Source organism: Lissotriton helveticus, chromosome 4_1 (assembly GCF_964261635.1).
Source record: "Lissotriton helveticus chromosome 4_1, aLisHel1.1, whole genome shotgun sequence".
Classification (NCBI taxonomy): domain Eukaryota; kingdom Metazoa; phylum Chordata; class Amphibia; order Caudata; family Salamandridae; genus Lissotriton; species Lissotriton helveticus.
Genome location: NC_136063.1, coordinates 1,120,740,615 through 1,120,763,986, shown reverse-complemented (window position 1 = coordinate 1,120,763,986; position 23,372 = coordinate 1,120,740,615).

The window sequence follows — 23,372 nt, the reverse complement described above, 5'->3', positions numbered from 1 at the left end:
ATCCACCCGTCATCCGCACCTGAAATCCCCCCCGCCATATTAGGATGGCGGGGGGACTGCAGCAGACGGAAAGATCGTCCGCCGCTTTTCCGCCCCAGTCGCTTTGCGACCGGGGCGGAAAAGGTTTAATATGGGGGCGGTGTCTAATAGACACCGCCAGCCATATTATGATGGGCTGTTTCAGATGCCTTTCCGCGGCGGCGATGCCGCCACGGAAAGGCATGTGGTCTTGAAGGAGAGGTGGGGGGTGCATATGTACTACCTGTGGTACACCCCTTCATTTGCATTAACAAAGCGGCAGGCCCGCGCGGTTCCTGCCGCTTTGTCTATGCAATGCAATAATGCATTTTTAGCATTGTGGCGGGCGGTGCAGAGAGCACCGCCCGCCACAATGCTAAAATGCAGGATGTGCCCGCCACTGTGGCGGGCACATCCTAATACCCCCCATGGGACCCCTGCCCTTAAGGCGGGCGGTCCCAAACCACGTTAGGATGACGGGCGGACAAAGTCCGCCCGTCATCCTAATAGGCCCCAAAATGTCTGAGAGACTATTGGGCACCTTACAACAATTTTTTTGTGTGTGGCGTAGACTACCTAGATAATGTTGCTCATATACTACATTATTAACTCTAACAACAACATTACTTTCCTGTTTTGCCCTAAATTCATTAAACTTTTCAATTCAATTGGCATTTTTAACAAAAAAAAATTTTCATATTAAAAAGTCGGGTCACCTTACCTTAGATGTCTTCTTTCTTTTTCTATTTTTCTTTTGAAATCCCAAACAAATCCATTTTTTGTGGTAATCCATCAACATATCCACTCCAGTGCTTGAAAATGGAAATCTTTTTTTTCTTCTTTTTAAACATGCAATTTCCAAATTAACAAAAATGAAAAAATCCATTCTCCAAAGACGGTAATCCACTCAAAAAGTATAAAAACTGGTCAAAAAAAGATCGAATCACATTTTTCCAAACGATATCCAAATCAAAATCCAGTAATTCCATTTGGGTTCGAAATCCACCTCCAAATTAAAAAAACGATCCATCTTCTTTGATCTGTTTCGATTACATTTTTAAAAAAACAATCCAATGAATCTCCTTGGAAATCCTCGACTCAAAAGATCCCAAAAATAAAAATTTTTAAAAAATATACTCTAAAATAAATCCAAAACTTCGCATTCGATAATTCCATCTCTTTTAGAAATCCACCACCAATTCAAAAATCGATCCATCTTCATACTTCTGTTTCGATTCAACAGTCACAATCCCAAAAAATCTTCTTTTAAATCCACAACTCAAATGATCCCAATTATAAAATCAATTTTTGAAAAATTAAACTCCATATTTAATCCAAAACATCACATTCGATCTTCTTCTTGATCCGGTTTTTTAAACACATTCTTTAAGTTCAACTAAACATTTTATATACTTTTTTATACTGTACTATGACAATATTTACATTAATCAATAACGTTTACAAATTTATAAATAATAACAGGTGACCCGACAATGGCATACTCTAGGTACACGATCGGCGACATGCTAAAAGAGTGACAATATTATAAATACAAAAATATACTATTCCTCCCTATTCTCTCCTTGCAATATATATACTTTAAAGCAACAAACTGTGTAAAAAGTAAGTTAAAAAAGTTTCCTACCTGAGCGCAGATCTGCTTGCTGCTGCATTGTCCAACGTTGCTCCTCAAAATGGCGTGATCATGCACGTCAACGAGTCTACGTCATCTTGAGCAATAAAGAGTAAAAAAGGACAATTGATATATATTATACATTATTACCCATTAAAGTTATTAAAAACATTTTTTTAAATGTAAGATATACATATGTTATTATTTGAAAAATAATAACAAAATGTAATAAATTAATCTATATTTTTGTATTTATTTTATAAATAAAAATCATATAAACAACCGAGCATTCCATAATTGTTAATATTAATAAATGTTTATTCTACTTCAATATATTATATTTTGTTTCTAATATTAATTAAATATTGTACTTACCTTTATACTTGGTCCATTTGCTTCTGATCTGTCCCGCATCAATCTTCTAATGAACATGAAAAAGAGTTCCGCGTCAAACATACAGCTGTCAATGGAAATAAATAAAGGACAATTCTTTTCATTGAACTCAATGGTAAAGCGCGTAAAAATAAATTCAAAATTGTATAAATACTTATTAAACCAAACTATTCTAACTATATATATTAAAAAAAAGAATCATCTTTTAACAACAAATTTCTTTTTTAAATTTAAAAAAATATAATAAATAATCTACATTTTATAAAAATATTTGATGTTTTATTTAAAAAAAAAAGTAAAACAATGAATTATTTTAAACTTTTTTTTAAATAATTAAACAATTAATAAATCCTATAATTAATACACATATTTTTATATAATCTATTATGTTTTCTATAAAAAATTAACATTTCATTAAAAAATAATTCACTAATTTGTTTGTTTTTTAATTTATTTTAAATTTAAAAAATGTAATTAATATATTTTTTTAAAATATTAAAGTGCATTTTTGAATATTTTATAAAAAAACTGTATTATGAAAAAGAGGTATTTAAATCAACTCATAAATTATTAATTATTTAGAGTATTAATTTAATAATCATTTTTAGTAAATATTGTTTTAACAATAATATATTAAAATAAAAGTAATATATGATTTTTATATTTAAATTAATATTTTAATAAATATTTTCAAACAGATATAAATATATATGTTGACTATTAATTTATTTACAAATAAATACTACTACTATTTAATTTAAGAGTATTAATTTTACAACATTTTTAACTAGTATTTTTAAAGAGTATTAAATTAAATTGTAAACAGTATTTTAAAAAATAATATAACTATTGTTCATTTTTTAAAAATATTCCAAAAATAAACTTCTTTAAAAAAATCGATTTTATAAATATATTATATATATAATAAATAAATAAAAATGATTAATACAAATAAATTAAACTATATTTTTAATAATCAATATTATTAATGTTTAACAAATAATTATAATAAATATAATGTATAAAAATAATATTAAAAAAATACTTACGTTGTAATAACATGCGTTGTAATAGCATGCAATCTAAAGGATTCGTTGTAAAGGTACTGCGTTGTAACAGTTGCGTTGTACTGGATGTTCACCTTAAAATGTGTTAAGCAACGGAACAAATATTTTTATAAAAACGAGCATCTTTACTAAATTAGTATGCGGGTATTAAAGTTAATACTCAAATTTTTACCAAGCAACAACAACTCGACAAAAACAATACATCAACTCTGAAAAAATCAAGTGAGTATTAGTCATAGCAAATAAATACATAGCATAATTGAAAATAATTTAGAACAATTTAAAAAAAATATATAATTACTTTTTTCAGTTAACAACATACTTGAAAATCGATTCAACAATTTTGAAAACAAAGATATTGATTTAGTGAAAATAGTTGTAAGTACATTTATTAAATTAAAATATATATTATTTTTTTATTTTTTATTTTTTTTAAAACCTTTATTGAACAGTTCAATAAAATTACTAGCACGGGCCAACAACCACAGGGGCTGGCCGCAACACAAGAATAAGACCCACTATAGTATCAAATGACACAGCTCTTCAGCCGACAACCCTGAGGTCCGGCAGCGAATCAGGATAAACATTGTATTGAACTCACAACACGTTACAGGATAAGACGAAGGTTTCATTTTATGTTTAACCCCCCACCCAACCTAAAAAGCAGGAAAAAAGAAACAGACATATCTGGTGCCATACATTCAAACACTATGATAAAGTGAGCAGGTACAAAAATAGAATAATCACAGATCAATTTGAAGGGAACGACCGAGACGCCAGCGCTAGCAAGCACCAAACAGGATGTACGACAAAGCAATCTATAACCCAACGCAGTTGCCCGCACACAGACCCCGCCCACCCATTGACGTCAGGATAGAAAAGAAGTATGGTTACCAGATACTGGAATACATACGAAATCAGGATAATACCCCAACGTTATGAAAGGAGAGCGAAAGGAAAGCGTGAGATAAAGAAACCATAAAAACTAAACTAACTAACAAAACTTTAGACCCATCCCCCCACCCTGCACCCCTGCATGTGGCTTTCGCCTAACCCCAACTAGCAGCGTGCCTGTCGCTCCGACTAACTAAACTACAAAAAGTAAAAGAAGAATGGAGGAGGAGAATATCATACAGACTCCCGGTCACCTTTCCCCCCCACCTGAAACGAACAACCCCTGTCCTAAGACCACAGAGTACTCAAAAATATTATAGACAGAGCCAGACAGGGGAGACGTTGAACACCGCCCAACCTCCCGCAAGCATTACGTTAGCGAATCCCTTGTCCTCTAAAGCCCCGAAATCAGACCCAGACCAACAGTCTCATCCTTGACCCCTCCGATCTTTCATGCGGACTCTGTCCAGTAACACCATCACCGCCCCAGGAGAGTCAAAGTTCGTAGGAAGTTCAATTAAGATTAATATGAGACCAGTCGAACACAATGAGTCTCTGCAAGCATCCGCCACCGGTAAAATCTCCCTCACCGACATGCAGTCCAGATATCCTTTCCTCCGTAGATGTAAAAGAACCACAAGGGCAGGAAGGGACGGTAGTGACTTTCGGTTTTTGCAAGTCGTAGTCTCAAGGAGTGAAGAACAAGGTAGCTCCGCAATGATCGGCTGCGATGGTGAATGCAGCGATACCCCCAGAGAAACAATTCCGCAAGTATTCTGCAAACAGGTCAATGGCGTCAAAACTTTATCGCGCACAGCGTCTCCATCCTCCTTTACTACGGGCATCGTGGGAGAATCAGTTCGTTGAAAGTCATGCAATAGAACAGAGCCCAGACTCGGTCGCCCAGTTTCGATGTCACCAGCGATCATTTTATGGACAATGCTCTCCAGATGCAATTGAACTGCCCCGATGGCGGCCATTACGGTTTTCAAGGATGGCTCACAGTTTGTCCGATCTGCCTCCACTCGCTCAGTTCCAAACATGGGCGGGTTCCTCAGAGAACCGGGTCTCTCCGGGAGAAGAGGCAAGAGCGGAACGGACGGCAACGGAGGGTGCATTATCGGTCAGCAGTACGCCACCGCGAGCGAGGGCCCTGGCCCAGCAGACACGGGAGGCGGCGACCGGGTCGCCGGGGACGGGGACTCCCCCCCACAGCCACAGACGAAGCCTATCACCACTCCTTCAGTATTAAACAGACCAGACGCTTGCCACCAAAAACAGGCCAGGATAACCTCCACTGCAAGAGACCGGACCCTGTCTGAGTACCACGGCCGATGTTATTCAACTGCAACCTGGCTGGGCAAGTACTCGAGACCCCGGCTCAGAAGCTGGGTTAGGCCGAGATCTTAAACACGACACAGCTCCGTCAATCTGGGCGATAAAGTTCTCGGGACCGCACCGTCAGATTCAGCAACAGTTCATCCACACGGGGGTCGGGCATAAAATCAGGATATCTGGCAGGATCATCAAGCAGCAGACGGAGGTCGGCGGAGCCGGGAGCCTATGCGGCCATCTTGGTTGCTGCGTAGCTCCTCCCCCCTAAAATATATTTTTAATGATTTTATGATCCTTAACATGCAATCATGTTTAAAAGAATCTTTTGAATCTTCAATATGTACCACGTTTGTATTTTTTTTTTAAAAATGACTTAATGACTAAAACACTTTAAAATATTTAGTAAGCTAAACAGTTTAATATTTTCGATTTTTCAGCTTACTAGATCTTTTTTTGTGAAGAAATCATTCATTACTAAAAAGATTGAAGACAGAACCCGAACAACTTATAGCAACTTCTTTTTCAAAGGTAAACAAACTAAACTGTGAAGCAGTAAATCATTAATAAAATAAATGTTTGCACAAAACCAATTTTAATGTTTACTAAACAGATTTTAAAACAGCATAAAAACGATAGAATACAAAAAGTTGAAGAAAAAAAAGAAATGCATTTTTAAATTACATTTTAAAATGTCAGAATATCCAAGTTCTACGATAATTTTATTTTTCTAAAACAAGGAATTTAAAAAATAGAAATTAAACATTTGTTTAACTTCTACATCCCACAACAGATAAAAAGAAAGAAAAAGAAACTTGGAAAACAGAATTGAATCACCATCTGAAAACCATCCCCTCCAAAAAAGCGAAACCATCCACAAAACAACCAAATTAATCTAAAGGTAAAATAAAAAGCTAAATGTACAAAGGGATTAATTAACCTCTTTTAAATCCACAAACAGTGATCTCTCCAAAAAAAAGAAAGCAAAACTAACATTTTCTTTTTTAAATTTCAAACAGCTTAACAAAATCAAAGAACATCAAAGCACGAAGAAAAGCAACAAAGTTCGCCCAAGACTCAAGACATATTAAAATAAGGTAAGTGAAGAGTAATGCAGGTTCATTAAATAATTTTTTTAATCCAGAGAGGCCAAAAACTAAGGAAATAAGTGGATAATGCAGCAGTAAAAATTTGAAATAAAGCTCAACAGGAATGAAGCATTATAGAAAATGCCGGATAATGCATTAGAAAAACGTACTATTCTAACTTCAGTAAAGTATTCCTGTTGACTAAATCTAGATTTATTAAAAACTATTCTAACTCCAAACTGCTTATGTTGAAAAAAACTGGTGAAAGAGCATTTGAGTGACAAAACTAAAAAAAAACATATAGTAACGAAAATATTTTTTAAAACGTGTCATATAAATTTTTAAACAAAGATTTAAATATGACTTTAACTCCTATTTCATAATACAGATATCTTCAAACAAAAAACATCTTCATTAAAAAAACTCAAAGACATAGCTTGTCTTAGGTAACACTACACTAGTGTAAAACCCTTTGTGAATGTGCTCAGGAAACGCCTTTGTGATGTGCAAGTGTGATACCTGACAGCTCCTACCCCTCATCCTGCCAACACCTATCTTCCCTGTGTCTCACTTTTTTAGGAGCAATACAAAAAGACCAATTACCAGATATGCGTAGTGGTGTGACCCAGGATGCAGGCAGAAGACACCAAATGGTTGAGACAAGAATGTGACAACTTTCGATAAGTGGCATTTTTAGAATTGTGATTTAAAATCCGACTTTACCTTTTAAAAGGGTTTTAAATTATAATTCTTTAGACGCAAAACGTAAGATTACTACATGCTCCAAATTGAAAGTTATCACTTATTCATTGTAATATGTTAATCCAATGCTATCCTATGGGAGAGGTAGGTGTAACAGCAGTAAAAAACAAATGTTTTTCACTACCAGGACATGTAAAAGGTAAAAGTACATGTACAGCTTTTAAATACACTGAACCCAGTCCTTCGAGCTGTGTAAGGCCTACCCTACGAGTGACTTACATGTATTAAAAAGAAAGGTTTAGGACTGCCCAAAGGTTTGTTTTGCCAGACCAAAATGCCAATATAAACTGAACGCAGAGCTGCAAGAACAGGCCTGAGACATGTTTAAAGAGCTAGTTAAGTTGGCAGCACAATCAGTGCTGCAGGCCCACTAGTAGCATTTATTTTACAGGCCCTGCGTGCATGCAGTACCACTTTACTAGGGCTTACAAGTAAATTAAATGTGCCAATTGGGTTTAGGCCAATTTCACCATGTTTAAAAGAGGGAGCCGACACACTGGTTAGCAGTGAAAGTGTACAAAGTCCTAAGGCCTGCAAAAACGAGATCAGCAAAAGTGGAAGAGTAATGCAGAAGTGTGGACGAAGAGAGCTCTAAGGCTAACAGGTCTAACCAGTAGGAGATACTGAGTGAGGCCTATGGGTTATATGTACAGAACCATGTTGTGTGTATTCCTTTTGTGCAAAGCATGTCTATATTTTTATGTCCAAATACAAACAAAACCTGGAGCATTAGAAAATGTAGGTCGAGATCTTTAATAAGAAGCCCATTTTATTAAACACTCATGTGCACAGTGCGGCCAAAGTCTTGCAAGATGTCAGAGTTAGCTGCCATGTATAGCATGCCCCACCGTTTATCCATGTTTCTCATTGAGAACCATCAGAGGAAGCACCTATTTTGATGGTGTCCGCTGGAAGCAAGCACACTGTCAACCAAGCCTTCTTAAAGCACATAAAAGGCTTGATATAAGATCTGTTTAGGGTCTCATTCAACAGAAGGCATCAGGCACCTCTAAGTGTGAGATGCACTGCAAGAGATACTGTTCTCACTCTGGGCAAGGAGACAAATTCCCTAAGCCATTAGTAGCTTGCATTCTAGTGGAACAGGAGTGTACATTTGTGAATTCTCTCATTCTGTTTTTTCAGGTTCTCTCATGTCTCTATTTTTAGACTGCCTGGTAGACTTAAGAAGCACAAGTCATTGGGTTAAAATTGTACATGACGTCTGGGTAGTGGGTGTGATTCCAGAACAAGCATAAGAGTAAATTCAAGATTCTTTGCAGTTGGAAGCACAACTTTTCCTTTGCTATTTTGTCATTTTTATTTTAGTGTATTTTTTGTCACAACTGGCATCTTCTGGAGCCAAGCGGATTTCTACTGAGTTGTCCCAGTTTCAATGATGGTCTGGTGATCACAAGGGCAATATAGAGTCCACGCTGCCTATGAAATCTTGCGGTGTGAAAAAGAATTCTAACATCCAAGTCTATAAATAGGGGGACATTCTGCACTATTTTATTTATTAATTTCATAGTCCTCCACTCTGGCTAGCCAACATAATATTAAAATATACAGACACAATGTATTTTATCTAGGTCCATGTGGCTTAAGGACTTTTGTTGCCACAACTAGGTTGGTGAAAGGAAAAGTCTTTGTGATGGCTATAGTCCAACATAGTTATTGAGATGCATAACTATCAGCCTAAGAATATTTATTCACGCTGAAATATGGACCAAGCAATTTGCAGAGTTACTTACTATTAGTTCTGCACCAATGGCTTTCAAGCATTTTCATTTGATGTTACAGCATATAGCTTTTTAGGACAATTTGACTTAATGTAGTAGAACATTACATACATAGTCATTTCTAAACATTTTATTTGCCCTGAAGTACAACTCTACACTACTATGGTTTAACATTTGTTTGTCAAAAGGATTTAAGGTATTTCTGAAGAAAAAAAATACATGTACCATATTTATAATTTACTACAGAGGTCTGCTTGATCAAAACGGTTATCATGTTGAAACAAAATGATTAGCAGAAACCTGTTATCTTTGTAAAGTAATGTCTAATAATTAGTAATTTCAGTATGTTATTTCCCCCCTCAAAGGCTAACAGATTAATTTATGGGCCTGATTTAAGCTTGGCAGATGAGACACCATCCACCATATTTCAAGTGCCATATAATATAAGATACTTGTTAAAAGGCTGACAGAATACTCTTCATGTTTGTGACAGAGTAACCTATTCAGTGAATTCTGAATCAGCCCTATATTTCTTTGGATTATTACTGACTCTACATCATATTAGTATGCCTGTTGTAGTTCATTTGGCTCCATTTTATCATGAACCAGTATGCAATAAATGGCTTCATGAATCTGAAGAATTTGAAAGATAAAACTGACAATCCATATATTTTATTTCCATCACATCTGAAATGGTTCAGTAAAATGGTAGCCTTTAAAAAAATAGGAAAATATTGTTAACAATGTGGCAATCTCCTGTTCTTCTAAACACACATCTTTAAACAAATGTTTTGAGAAATTATTGGAACTATCCTATATGAAGCATTTAAGCATTTGTGTTTAGCAAATAACTTTGGCACTGATTGAGAAATCTTCAAGAAAATGTTCCCAAAAAGTTGATTCACCTTAGCTCCTTCCTGGAAAGTGTTGGGGTGATCCATCAAGCAGGGGCCAAGAAATAGAGGGGGGTCCCAAAATGTGTTTTCTCCATGGAATTTCTCATGGGTATTTTAGACACCGACATAGAAAAAACAGCTGAGCAGAACTAAACCAAATTTGTAAACATGCTAGATGCATTTTGTAATTTGGTGTAAATTTTTGAGCCATTTTAAATTAAAAAAATAGAGAAATTTTGATGGTTGATCCCGCGGGATGCCCACTGGACCGCAAATTAAAAAAATAGATGGATCTGATTGTCCGAGAAGGCATTTTTTTTCCTCATCAACCATCTCGGCACTGCAATTTCAAAGCTGGCTTCAACGTTGATAGAAATGCCCTGAAATATAAAAAAATAAGGTATATGGGGAGAAAGTAGTGGTACCCCCTGACCATCGCAGTGGGTTCCTAGCTGGACCTCAGCCCAGGGCTAAAATTGAAAAAAAAATGTTTTGCCTCGCTGGTCACACAGTATACTTTTGGAACCAGCTGTGAAGTCCTGCAGGAGTCCCTCTGGACCTAGAGTAGCCCTCTGATGTACTCCAATGGGGGTACTTCAAGACTACCTCAGTTGTACCTTGGAACTGGAACGTTTCCTGTGTCCATCGCTTAAGGATGTGTGCGGTTGGTTACGTGTGGGGTTTGGGTCAGGCCCTGTATCTATGTCCTGCATCCTACTCCCAACTGTTCATGATCAAAAGGTATGCTCATTGAGGGTGCTGGATAAATAAGATTTTAAAAAACATAAAAATCAATAAGAAAAACCAAAGGTTTAAGTCATGCTACGATAGGTAAGTTAATAAGATTCTACTTTACACCCCCAAAAAAATGTGAAATTCACCAGAAAAACCAACGTTTAAAGCAACGTTATAGTGAGGTCTGGCAATAATATCTTACTTTAAGTTAAAAAAAAAACTCAAAAATTCACTAACAAACAAAGGTGAAAGTGATGTTATAGTTAGGCCTTGCATAATATAAAATAGAGTTTTAAAACAGAAAAACATTGGAATTCACCAGTTTACAGAGTTAACTATAGCGCGCGCCCCCGCCATGCACAGCTTTTGACCTGACATATTGCATCACTTATGGCATTGTGACATCATCATGGAGGACATAACTGATCACATCTCAACTGACATCATTGATGACGACATCCCACCTACTGCTGTTTAAGTTACTAAATGGTGCACAATCGGCACACATTAACCTTCAGACATACTATACCCCTTAGGTGAACCAAGCTCCGCCTATGCACAGCCTTTGCTCCGTATGAAATAATTTGTGACTAGCCGACCTCATTTGGGCAATCAACCCAACATGGGTAGGTGCACCCCAACAACACACAGCTTTTGCCCTGTGCCAAGCGATTCGCAGAGTAGATGAGTAAAGTGCAAAGTACATTTTAAGCCAACTTTCTGAAGCCATATCTTACCCTTTTAGTAGGCTTAGCAGCAACCCACTTTTAGAATCCTTTGTGAAGGGTGTATCCAAGGGGTGTCATGTGCATTCAGCTACAATTTCAATCTTAGGATGTAAGCAAGGAAAGTAAACGTGTCTCTAGAAGCAATATTTTAGAGCTGCAGGATACCTAACTCGAGACCATACTGACTTTATAGAATGTACACTTCCCCACCTTAAACCCTATTTTGCTCTCCTCTATTTGATTGTAGGTTTTAAAATATACATGCTAGGAATCAGGGGGGACTCACTTCAGTTTCAATGTGCATTTTCCTTTGTCATGTACCTAAGACATTTCACCTGTAGCTGACAGAACCACGAGAAGACGTGTCCACGTAATGAAGGTGCCTGCTTAGTAGGTGGACCCCCTGCAAAACATAAAGCTGAGCTGGCCAGGACAAGAGGGAAATAAAGAAAGAATCCCCGGGCATTTTCTAAGTATTATGACGACGAAGTTGAAACTGTCATAGCTCACAGCGGCAGGAAGGTCCCGAAAGTACAGAGGCGATGCCAGAATTATAAACCGGCACTCATTACGCAATAGTATAAATGAAAATACTAAGTCCATGTGAGCAGCAAATGATATAACTGTAGCACTCATTGGGAATTTCTTTGCATGATACAAATGAATCAGAACCCACAAGAGGACTTGAAAAGTTAAATTGACGGTCCAGTATTATGAGAAAACAATGATGAATATATAATAAGAAAAGAAATCACCTGGTTTTATCAAAGTTCAGTCCTGAGGAAGGTGTTTATCTGATTTAAACTAAAAAGCACCGAAACGCGTCGACACAAGGACTTCATCTGAATTTTTACTTTGTTTGAAATTGTATCAATTTGTATATTGTACGTTAAATTTATGTAACATTTGCCAACAAAGATTGATAGATCAACTTAGAACTGTATAGAACAGGAATATCTTTGTTTAAAGCAATTGACTGCATATTGTCTTCAAATTGTTTTTATTTTGTTTTTAATTTGTGAATTGATATTTTAACTTGCTTTTCTAAAAATAAATCTGTGAGATATAAGGAACCTTTAAAGTTTCTTTAGCATTTTATACTTTCTACATGTCATGTGAAAATTGTTTGAGTTTATCTGCTATTTGCCAAATGGTCTAGACTTAATTGAAGAACACAGAAAGGAAACCCCCCATGTTTTCTGATCATGTACCTAAGTCATTACACAGACTAGAAGACGACCAAAAGAAGTTGAAGATCTACAGCTGTTTACACTTTAAATGATGTTCACTAGTTTCCTTGCCTACTTTCAGGCTTCATTTTGCAAGTTTTTGCATGCATTCTCAAATGAGTATCACAGTAATCCACATACTTTTACAGATTTAAACTGCTATTTCTATTTCTTTAGATCTGGTACTTGTATACCACAGCCATGTTCAGCGGACGAATAAGATTCAAAGGGAGTTTTCAGCGCAGCTTCTAAAGGCAAACCTCACTGCTTCCATAGGCGTAGATGTAGCCCACTTTATGGGCCCTTTGTGAAGTGTGTTTCCAAGGGGTTCCATGTAGGTAAAGTGCCAACCCCCACAGGTGGCCAACACCCAATTACTCACAGTGTTTGCCAGGTTGGTTGCAGGGCATAACCTCTGACTAGGCCCTGTGCCCAACCGCTGCATGTACCCAACCTCCTAATGTGTACATCCTTCAGCAGTGTGCACCGTAGGATGTTGGTTCTGCATCTAACAGAACCAACAGCCTACTTCCTGCACAATGGCAGCTTGCTGCAGGGTCTGGTCTGTGAGTAGACTGATGCATTTTGTTTAATTCTTTTGGGACCGTCATACTGGTGCTGCAATCTTTGCACATGGAGTGATATTTGGCCTACCCTACATTGATCTTTATTTCTGTGTACATTAATTAGCTGTATGCAGCGATGCTTGGATGATTAAAAAAAGAATTGTTACCTTTTTCAATTTTTTTAGCTTTTTTTAGCTTTTTTTTTACCAATAACATTAAACTTGTTTGCCTTTTTTCTTTTGATTTTGTAACAACATTATTTTTATATTCTGACTTTTTTTTTAATTTCTTTTTGTTTCTTAAACAATTTATGTCTCCAGCACTTTCCCAAAAAGATATTTGTTAATTTTACCTGAACACAAGATTTTGATTGCAGTATGTTGTGAGATATTGAATTTTTTGCCTTCTATCTTCTATTGGTGTTCAATGGCATGCACAGGAGAAGTTTCAATCTCTTGTTCTTTTCTTGGATGATCACTTTAGTATTCAACCACGGTAATCTCATGCGGATGCTTGGACCTCAGATGTTTCCACACCCCTGACATTTCTGTGGAGTACTGGCAACACCAGCCGCTAGTGATGGCAGATGGAAAAGGTGACACTACTGTTATTTTACATAAACATAACTCAGTACAATACAAACATCAGCTACATCCTAAACATATACTGGTTACATATAGAAGATTAAACAAATCTTTATTTTTGGGGTATTTTTAAAAAATATATTGTTTGTTAACACAAAACATTAACCTCTCACAAACTTAGAAACCTATCATACCAAAGACTTACTAAAAACTACTACATAAAAACTTCTTCCTTATCTAAACCTAACCTAAACTATTCATGAACCTACACGGTTCCTATAACTATCACGACTAAAAATAACAAATAAATGTATAAAAAACAAGGACAAGGATGGCCACGGGAGAGTTCATATCTGTGCAGCAATCCGCTCCAGTGCCTCCAGGCACATCTACAAAATGTTACCCTGACACTTCTGCTTCTTCTCCAAGTTGGCAACTCTCCAGTCCATTCTGCATATCCTCCTGACTAGCAGTAAAGAAAAATTCTCTAGGGCAGAACCCCCAACTTTGGGCTGCCCAGTGGCTTGCGGCTGCTGTGCTCCTGAGGATCCAAGGGTAGGGTGTGATGTGCTTGTCTGCTGAGTTGCACATTGAGAACATGTAGGAGTGGGGGTCTTCTGAGTTTGTGGCAGAGTATGTCGATCTCCAAGACCGGAGGAATTGGCCTTATAATATGTATGGCCCATTACTTGAAAGGTATGGGCAATCTTCTGGGTGCGGCCATACCATGCCGTCTCAAGGTAAATGCCTTTCCCTCGTCTGCTGTCATGTGAGCTAAGGAGAAAATTGTGCCTCATATTAGGGCAAGTCAAATTTGTACATCACATACACAAATTATAACTGACATCGTAATGTAGTCATGAGGGCATGTACATGCCTACACCTATTCTTGGTATAGAGCAATATCCAATATACCTTTATTACAAAGGCTTCTCCAATGACAATATATCAAACAAACCCAAGTGAGGTCAGTGTAGGTGTACAAAATATCTGTTTAGGCACACATTTGAACCATGCATTTCACTCATACCAGTGATCCTCACTCATTCTGATGTGCCAATGGTAAATAATCCCCATGGGCTGGAAATGTAGACTTTTGCTGTTTGTCTTTCTCTCATGCAAGGGGAGGCAAGGTCATGGCAATACCAGAGTGAGATGTGTAAAGGTAAGCAATGATAGTTTGTGTGGCTCTGCATGTAATTACTAATCTTGAGTTACACAAGGCAGTGAACATTGCTGACTTGACTTACGCTGTCACAGCAAGCCATTCTATAGATGGAGGGTGAGTGTCTCACTATATCAACACCCTTAATTTGACAGCATCACAGATTTTGCATATGTGCTAGACCTGGAAATGTGTCTTAATACATCAAGTCCACAGGTGAACCTAAACCAGGAGAAAGAATCTAATTTCACATTTCTTTTACCTCATTCTCCCTGTGCTGTATCCCACCCACTTCTCTGAAATTGCATGTAGTGTTTCTACTTATTCAGAGGTAGTACCTGTGCTACTTATAGATAGATTGTATTTCTACAATAGCTTATAAATATATACATTTTTTGTGTAGTAGCTTTTTGTCCCGCTTCCTCAACACAAATTTCCATTTCAGTTTTTTCACTTCTGTTTCCTTTGCCTCCATGCTCCTGCTCCATAAGCTTTTGTAGTTCAGTGGGAAAAACAGTAAATAGCATTTTTCCATGCAAAGCTAAGTGTGGGATGAAAATTCGTTCCGCTCGCGGATTTTTCGCAATTTCGCGGTCCGTGAATTGCGCAAATTTGCCCAAAAATCCGCAATTTGCTAGTTGGCGAATTTTTTTTGTTTGGTCGCGCTTCAAAAATATAATCTTGCGCGCGCGGCGTTGACTTACCGTGATTATGAGTTCGCCGAGTTGTTTTCCTCCCGGTTTGCATGCGCTGCGCCATTTTGGATCTGGCTGTGTGATCGCACAAGACTTTTCGACCGCAAGTACGTGGTCGACTCCCGCCATCTTGCACTGCGAGACTTTGAGAACGCGAATACATCATAAGGGCCCGCGATCACGCATCGCGAGAGTAAACAATAGCGAAAACGTAGATGCGATGCGCAGCTGACATCCGGCGGGAGATTTGAACAGCTCGCTTTCCTGAAATTACAAAAATTGCAATTCTGCACAAGAAATATTTCGCTGGTAGCATAAACCTTCTGAAAATGATGATTTGAATCAGAATAACTCCTCAGGTTGACATTTGGCTGCACTTCTTTGTGCAAGGAGTCCATTTTTGGGGGGTGGGAGGAAGGAAGTGCCCCAGAGTCTCCAACTTCCTGTTCCTGTCCAGCAGGCTCCTCCCATTGCTTTGTCCATGTCCTGGTCACTTTTCATTTGGATCTGGAGCTGGAAGTATTACTCTTTGTGGCTACTGCTGGATATTTGAATTTGAGGACTTTTTTTTTTGGATCACTTTTAGATTTGATATTTTACAAGTAAGTTGGTGTTGTTTGTTTGGGACATTGCAGTTGCTGCAACTACAATTTATAAACTTTTTCACAACTTTAAAAAATATATATTGTGGGTAGCCACAGTATCCAGTAGGCCCAAGGTTAGTCATGGGTGCATGATATAACTGTTTCTGTCAGTTTTGTTGAAGTTAAATATCATTTACGGCATGGATGGCATTGAATTGAATAGCTCACTGTTATATGTAGAAGTTTTTTTTCATTTTGGGGTGCGTGTTAAAGACACACTAGCCAGTAGGCCTAGGGGTAGTCAGTGGTGCATGGACCAAGTCTTTCTGTGGGGTTTCTTGAATTTAAACATCATGGATGGATGGCATTGGATTGGGGTGATTTGTGTGTGTATTTTGATTTTTTGGGGTGTTGTTGGGGCCTGGGCCAGGGACTGGCCATGTGGGTGGGGGCCACTTTGAGGCCTGGTCCAGGGCCTGGCCATGTGGGTGGGGGTCTAGGGGCCAATTTGAAGCCAGGCAGTGTGCTTTGTGCCATAGGCCTGCACCCAGTCTGCCTTGCTTTCATCCATTATGCCCACGGGTACTCAGTGGTGCATGGGCAACGTCTTTCTGAAAGGTCTCTTGAATTTAAACATCATTTATTGCATGGATGGCATTGGATTGGGGTGAATTTTGTGTGTATTTTGATTTTTTTGGGTGTAGTTGGGCCCTGGTCCAGGGCCTGGCCATGTGGGTGGGGGCCATTTTGACGCCTGGTCCAGGGCCTGGCCATGTGGGTGGGGGTCTAGGGGCCATTTTGAAGCCAGGCAGTGTGCTTTGTGCCATAGACCTGCACCCAGTCTGCCTTGCTTTCATCCATTATGCCCAGGGGTACTCAGTGGTGCATGGACCAAGTATTTCTGTGGGATCTCTTGAATTTAACCATCATTTATTGCATGGATGGGATTGGATTAGGGTGATTTTTGTGTGTATTTTGATTTTTTGGGGTGTTGTTGGGGCCTGGTCCAGGGCCTGTCCATGTGGGTGGGGGCCATTTTGATGCCTGGTCCGGGGCCTGGCCATGTGGGTGTCTAGGGGCCATTTTAAAGCCAGGCAGTGTGCTTTGTGCCATAGGCCTGCACCCAGTCTGCCATGCTTTCATCTATTATGCCCACGGGTACTCAGTGGTGCATGGACCAAGTCTTTCTGTGGGGTCTCTTGAATTTAAACATCATTTAGGGCATGGATGGCATTGGATTGGTGTGATTTTTGTGCGTATTTCAATTTGTTGGATGTTGTTGGGGCCTGGTCCAGGGCCTGGCCATGTGGGTGGGGGGGCATATTGAGGCCAGGCAGTTTTTGCCATAGGCCGGCAAGCTTGCGGGCCAGTAGGCCTAGGGTTATGAATGGGTGCATGAAACAACTCTCTCTGTGTGGTCTCTCTTCTATTAATTTAAACAACCATTTTTGATTAGAATTGCAATTTTTATTTTGGTTCTTTCCGTTTTTAGGTGTGTTGTGTTAACTTAATAATAAGAAATGCCTAGTTACAATAGTATTAATTGAAGCATGACATATGCAACATTTTAACTGATGTTTCTCTGGCTTCTTTGCTTTTAGGTGCACAAAGACTGAGAACCAGGAATCATCCTCATCATCATCACTTGTTGTAGTGCCAGGAAGAAGTCCTGCTTCGGTGTGTGCACAACGTCACGTGACGTCACGTGTGGCCACAGACAACTCTGCAACTCGTGCAACTGCGTCCTGCTGTTCTGACATCTGAAGAAAATGGGCCCAAAGAAAGGTGGCCGTAGCTCCTCTACCAAGAAAGTTGCCAGTGCCACTGCCAGTAAGAAGGAGCAGAAGAAGCAAGTGGTGCCACTTACCAAGGAGACTGGTGTGCCGACGGCCACTTTTTTGGGGAAAAAAAACTACGCCTGCAGCAGCGGTGTCTGCCGGGGACCAAGCTGGGAGCAGCACCTCCGCTTCATTGGTCTCAGTGCCACCACGCCAAGTTAGGCCCAAGCCCATGAGTGCGGCAGAGGCAGCCACTTTAATTGCACTTTCACCATCGACCAGTGATGTTGGCGTTGACTCATCGCAAAGAAGCATCCAATCAACGCAGGGTGTAACTCATCGGACAAGTGTTCAACCACAGCCGCAACGACAACCACAGGTGCAACAAGGAGAGGCGCAAGGAGAGGCGTAAGGAGAGGCGCAAGGAGAGGCGCAAGTAGAAGCGCAAGTAGAGGCGCAAGTAGAGGCGCAAGTAGAGGCGCAAGGAGAGGCACAAGGAGAGGCGCAAGGAGAGGCAAAAGGAGAGGCACAACTGCCCACAATGCTTGTTCCTCCAGAAGTAGCGGCATATGAGGAAATCGAGATTCATGCGGAGGTATCAGCCGAGCAAGCCACTCCTGATGATCCATTGTCTTCCAGATCCCCAGCAAGGAAAAGGAGGGCTAGTACAAGTTCTTCTTCAAGCCCCCTTCCTTCTGATGATCTAGATCTTGATTGGCACCCACCAATTCAGTCTGAGAGGGAGGCACGCCATGAGCTGACAAAGCTAGGTAAAAGGAAGGTTCCTGCAAGGCTTTCAGTTATGGGTGATGACGAAGAAGAAGTAGAAGTGGTATATTCTGCTGCTGATGAAGAGTCTGACGATGACGACCCAGTCATCACAGTCGTCACTCCAGCCCCAGCGGGCATGCAGCAGACAGACATATTTACCCTATCTCAAAATGCTGCGGGGGATGTGGGCGACGTGGCACTGGTACCACCACCAACACAGGTAACTTCTACACCAACACGACCTACAGCTTCCATATTTTCTCTTCAGAAGGGCCGACAGGGACCTCCATCCAGCTCGACCTCCAATACCTCAAGTAGTGGTGCTGTAAGTGCACAACAGAGACAAATTCCGCCACGCCCATCCTCCACTTCATCTGGCATTGAAAGTGGCACCTCCACCACCACCAACAGAAATCTCAACTCCCCAGTTTGGGACTTCTCTAGTATTAGCAAAAAGGCGGAAAACCACGTTATTTGTTCGATTTGTAAACAAGTAGTTAGTCGGGGTAAGCTTGGTACCAACTATGGTACCGGAGGCCAGAGAGGTCATCTCCAAAAACACCACAGCATCCAGTGGGAGGCGCACCTAAGTAACGTCCGGAAAGCCAAAAGTACAAATCCAAATGTAGCCACTGATATTGCATCTGGTGATGACGAGGAGCTGATCGTGCAGGGGGGAGGTGAAGATGCGGGAGACATTTTTTCTGGTACACACAGTACCACTGGCAGCAGCACTGCAGTGGTAGCACCCACACCCTCTACCCCAGCAACATCTAGGAGGCACAGTAAGAGTCTGGTAGAGACACCAATGCGAAAAAGTACATCAATGTGCCTAACCCGGTTGAGGAAGTCTGGATCATCATCATATATGAAAACGGTCCAGACCACCATTAAAAGCATGTTTTGGTTGGAGGCGCCATTTGAACACAACCACCCAATGGCAAATCTGTATAATGCAATGCTGGCTAAAATGTTAGCGCTGGACCTTCTCCCTTTTTCTTTCGTGGAAGAGGTGGGTTTTCTAGAATTTGTGGCAACAGTCTGCCCTAAATGGAAGGTTCCTAGCCGGTCCTATTTTGCAGGAGTTGCGGTTCCAGCACTACATGAAGATGTGCTGGACGTGATTGGGGCAGCTTTGCAGAAGAGTGCTGTTCACACTATCCACCTGACAACAGACATGTGGACCAGTTGCCAAGCCGTTCATTACATGTGCATCGCTGCACACTGGGTCTCTTTTGCGGGGGTTAGAGAGAAGATAGCTGCAGGTGTTGACAGTGTCACAGTTTTTCAAGCTACTCAGAAACATGCAACAGTAGCCATGTTTGCCATGAAGAAATCTCATACTGCAGTAAACAGTTTGGAGGAGTTTAACAGTAAGGTCATTCAGTGGCTGCATCCAAGAAGGCGTATGATTGGTTATGTTTCCACGGATAATGGCAGTAATATAGTTAAGGCCATGGTTGATGGTGGCTATTTCAGAGTGCCGTGTTTGGCGCACAGCATTAATATTATTTTTCAAGATTTCTTGAAAAAAGAAAACACAGTCAGCAAGTTACTGACCACCTGCTGAAGAATCTGCACACATTTCAGCCATTCTTTTAAGGCCCGGAAGCAGCTGAGGATCATTCGACGTGACCGTAGAGTGCCAGTCAGAGGTCTCATCCAGGAGGTGGCAACACGTTGGAACTCAACCTTCTACATGCTTGAGCGTCTGTTTGAGCAGTACTTGGTAATCAATGAGTGTGTCTCTCACGCACGGGCTGCTTCTATGAAAGACATGAGGCTAGAGGTGGAGGAATGGGTCCTAGTTAAAAGCCTGACAGACATGCTTCGTCCTTTTGAGATCTTCACCTGTGAAGTCAGCAGGGAGGACTGTACTTTGGGCAAAGATATCCCATTGTTGCGCATGCTAGAGCACCAACTGAAGGCAGCGTCTTCAACATTCCGAATTGATGCTGAAAAACAAGATGCATATCGGTTGGCGTTGAGCTTATTAAGCCGCCTAGTTGACAATGCAAGGCTTAAAGGAATACATTCAGAACAACATTGCATTTGTGCCAATTTTCTGGATCCACGGTACAAAAAGGTACTGGCCAGCAATACATGAATTCCTTTTTCTGAAGAAGATGTTTCCAAGTACAAACATTGGCTAGCTCTGTCAGCCACTCGGTTCGAAAAAGAGCGGCAGGAAATTGAAGGAACCATCACAAGTACTACTGGAGCAGCAGGCCATCTGGCGTCAAGGTCCACTTCTGTGGCCGAAGGCAGTCACTTTCACTCAGAGCCTTTACCGACATCAGCAACTGTGTCATCATCACCTGCGCCAGGCCCAGCCATAATATTGTCGGAAGCAGATTGGATAACTCATCAAGGGTTTGCTCGTTCCAGTGTTGATGCAAAGGCGACAGATGGTACACAAAGTGGAGCACCCCGGAGGACCTTGAGTGGATGGTGCAGGCCTATCTGGATGACCCAACAGAGGTCTTCTTTGATCAGAACCCATTGGCGTATTGGTATGGGAAAAGGCCTCAATGGCCACTGATCACCAAGCTGGCTATAAATTATTTGTCTTGCCTACTTGCAAGCGTGTCTTCTGAACGTGTTTTCAGTGCTGCTAGTGCCATTGTAACTTCAAAAAGGACCCGCCTCTCGCCCAAAAATGTGGAGAGGTTAACAATGATCAAGATGAATCAGCACTTCATACCACCAGATTACAAAATACGTGAATCCACGCAGGAAGAAGAGGACACCGACTTAGCTGACCTACTCCCGGTTCAATTCACAGAGTTTGAGGACGAGCTCTACTTCCCTGACACCTAGGCTTGAAATACTTACTTTTTTTTCGTCCTTATTCACTTTTATTTCTGTGTGTCTTTCTTTGATTTGCAACTTTTAGAACAACAAAACTTTAATCACAACAAATTCATCAGCAGCACTGTCTTTGTCTTATTTCCATATTGAAGGTGCTGCTGTCTGCATTCCTGAAGTTCACACGTTCACAACTCAGTCATGCTCCTCTATCCTCCTCCTCCAGACTCCCCCTATCCATTTCCCATCAAGGCAGATGGCCGGATTACGCAGAATCAAGAAACTGTCACTTCGTAGACGAGTCCCCTCAAAAGCAGTGGGACTGGAATGACTGACTATGCTGACTGTTACTTCTGAAATTGACACGAGAGTCTGCCCTGTGGCCCTTCACTTAAGAATAAGATGCTGACAAAAAGTGGAACAGGTAATGAATGATGAGATGGCATGCAGTGGACAACACTGGCTGTCTGGCTCTGATCAAAGCAATTGCTGTTTGTTTTTTGTGCATGAAATGAATCCTATGTGTTCTGTTATTATTTAATCTTTAGCACACTAAATGGAACTCAAGTCTACTCTGTGTACCTTGTTTAATACAAATTGTACTTCTACTGCAGGGGCCACTACGTTGCATTTTTCAATATGGAAAATGCCCTTGGACTCACTGTGTGTAGACTGTGACTGCATGAACAACATTGAGTTTGCCAACACCATTGATGATGATGATGAGTCATGATGACCAAAGTTACATAATATCCTTACAGTCACTCACTGGGATGGATGGATCATCATCGTCGATTTACGTGGCAAACAGGTAAACAAGTCAACAACAACCACAGCAGAACAACATGTCTGTCTAGTCGTGGTATGGAGTGGTCGAGCCAGTGTAGTGTTATGCCAGAGTCCAGACAGCGGTTCATGTAAAATTGCGGCTATGTGGCTTGCTGTATAACATTAGATCTGCTTTGTCTGTCTAAGTCAAAGAGGTGTGCTACATGGAGGTTGGTTCACTCAGTGGTGCCTGCCTTGGTTGTCTGTATGGCCCTGGCCTGCTGTGTGCTAATTATTACCCTGGAAACAGAGACTCAGAGTAGTCACTTTAGAAATGATGCATGTATGTAATACTGTCGCCACTGATAGTGAAAGTGTTATTTTTGCACTACACACCGTACCCTATATTTTTCCTCCGGGGTGTTTTAATATCCTGTTCTGTTTTTCCATCGACAATTACAGGCCGGCACTTACCCTGTGCGATGGGAAAAACATTAACTCAGGCTTACCATAGCAATCCGCTATTCTGCATAAGCCAGGCAGGCAGTGACAGTGTGGTCACCAAGATTGATCGACGGAGCGCCCGATGGAATGGAGGAGTACCGCGAATAAGAGGAATAGCTGGATGCCTGCAACTTACCAATTTGACCAGGACAACTACAACCTACAGTTACAGTATCCACTTCACCTGTCCTTATCTTTTAAATAATGTTATTGTTGTGAACTTCTATGAGTGTGACTCTGTGTGTTTGCTCTCTGCTTCAAATTTATCCCTAATAAGTTTCTGTGATATTTTTAAAACTAATGTAATGTACTACTAAGTGTTTATTCTCTCTGAGGACAGATAGGCAAGTGAAATTTTGTAATTACTGTAGCCCTGTACTGTCTAATTGTTTAGTACTAGTTAGTAAGTTGTAGTATAAGTAATACTTTTCAGTAACCTAACCGTCCATTTAGCAAACAACTTCATGCATGCACTTTCTTTATGTCCCTTAAAAGGTTTATGGATATGGTCATATCCAAAGATTTATTTTTCTTCATTTGTTGTTTGTGCATGCTGTGTTTTTTTTCTCTTGCCAAAAAACTTTCTCAAAAACCCCCATTCCCATCCATTTTTCAAACCCTTACCCTCTTCCCCG